A 2,244-nucleotide genomic window follows, 5' to 3' on the forward strand; every position below is an offset into this window, starting at 1 on the left:
CTCCACAAAAGCTGCTTAAGCAGAAATAAATCCAGATCCGTGCATCTGAAGGATATTACAACTGATGGAATCAGCAATCCTAGACCGGTCTTGCTTCAGCTCAAACAGTTCATTTGCGGCTCATCATCAGATTGTTCTGACTTGACGCGTAAACTCTTTTTTTTTTTTGCAATGAGGTGAATCATCCTTCAGCTGGGGAGGCTGGAAGATGTTTGTTTGGTCTCACACCGATTTGTTGGTATGTGGAACGATTCGTCACAAAATAAGTGATAATAGTCCGTAACATCATTTTAAAAGGGAATTGGTATCAATAATTGAGGAAGAAAAACATTAAAGGATATGGAGGGGGAGGAGAGAAAGCAAGCGAATATGTTAGTTAATTGGGTGAGCACCTGCAGAAATACGCAGCACCAAATGACCTCTGTTTGTGCAATAAGTATTTTATGATTCTGAATGCCACATCTAACGCTAGTTTTGATCTTTTTTTGTAGATTAAAAGGCTTTAAACTTATGAAGGACACCTTCAAGATAGTGTTTCACTCTCTACCGTTCCAGAGATCCAATTAATAGAACAGGGATTAAATGTACAAACATCGGGTCGTCAGATTGATAAGACTGAAACCGCAGACAAGTGGCTGAAAGGAATATAAACTGAAAGTGGGTGTTCATGGGCTTTATGCAATGTTGTCCTTGATAGCTCCTTGGACTCCCAACACTCAGCCGCCCTTGCTCATTTGAACCACATGATATTGATAATGGAAAGATGGAGCTCTGTTGTTGGAAAATACAGTTAGTTATTGATTTATGTACAGTTCTTGTTTCCTCCGCATCTGACCGGGTTCAGAGGAGACCATCTTGGGTTGTGACATGGAGAGTTGTGTAACAGCAGCCAGCACAACTGGCCTTCTCTGGCAAGGCATGACTCTCTGTGGCACATTATCTGATAATAATAATAATAATAATCCTTGCATTGATATAGCGCCTTATCATTTCTTTGTGACGTCTCAAAGCGCTTCATAGAATATACTGTAAAGTGAACGGACTATATTTTGTGGTGAAACGCAACAGCCAATTGCGCACAGCAGCGTCCCACGAACCGTTGTGGATTGAAGTGAACAAATTATTATTTTTTCATTTTCAAGGAATTATTATCCTGGAAAAGCGATCCAACAATTGACCAACAACCAGGTTCCTACTTACTGCCAGATAAAAGGGGCGTGTGGAGTAAGGAAACTTGCCCAACATTTCGCCCTGCTGGGAAACGAACCCAGGTCCTCTTGCTTGCGAGGTGAGTGCTCTGATGACAAGAAATCTGGCCACAAATTAAATTAATATTAACAAGCCTCAAGCATTCGGACTTGATATTTGAAGAGAATTTTTCCCCCCTCATCTTATTGTAGAGCACGTGCCCCTATTCCACCATCATAATATCCTTGTGATAATACACATATTCTGTACTGTATAGGTATTTTTGTGCATGTTACAGGAATGCATCGCTGCATACAAGCTTCGCATTTTGTTGTTGTTACACCACCCTTAGATAAGTGATGTGTAGGGATCTTGTATTAGAATTCATGATACAAGAATGCAACTGCTCACTCTGTCTTTCTCGTGTTCTCTCTGTATCACTTTCTCAGAAATGTCTCGCTATTAGCTTCCCAGTGGTTGAATGAGATCGGCCATTAAGCAGCTGAGACCAGGAACATCCCATGTTTTATTTCTGATCTGTGCTGCATCCCTTGCATGCAGAAGTTATTATGATAATAATTCTTGTATTTGACATAGTGCCAAAATCAGATCAAAATATATCACAGGCAATTACTGTCAAGAGTCATGTATTTATAGACAAACTCAGCAGACAATTTGCATCCGGATCCTTTGACAAACAGAATGTGTTGGGATTTTTATTAAAACATTTTTGACCAACCAAGGTGTCTGACACATGCGAAAACCCAACACCGTGCTTAAGAGTATCCAAAGAAGCTGAGACCTCCATTCATCCCACCTACTCATAGAAATCCCAGAGATAGATTGTTGGAATGGATTGCACACTCTCTCCCTGGAGGGACCCATCCTTCTTACCTAATTCTGGAAAAATAGTTGTCGTAGGTTGGCAAGAGTCAAGGCTTGGGGAACCCAGAGTGTGCGTTGGGGTAACTGCGGTAGTCTAACCAGCTAAAACCACATAGTTTGCCATTGATATTGCAGGGATTTGAATGCAAGGTGGAGAATACAGAGGGTTAA

This window comes from Callorhinchus milii, unplaced genomic scaffold (genome assembly GCF_018977255.1).
Source record: "Callorhinchus milii isolate IMCB2004 unplaced genomic scaffold, IMCB_Cmil_1.0 Scaffold10, whole genome shotgun sequence".
In the NCBI taxonomy this organism is placed as follows: Eukaryota; Metazoa; Chordata; class Chondrichthyes; order Chimaeriformes; family Callorhinchidae; genus Callorhinchus; species Callorhinchus milii.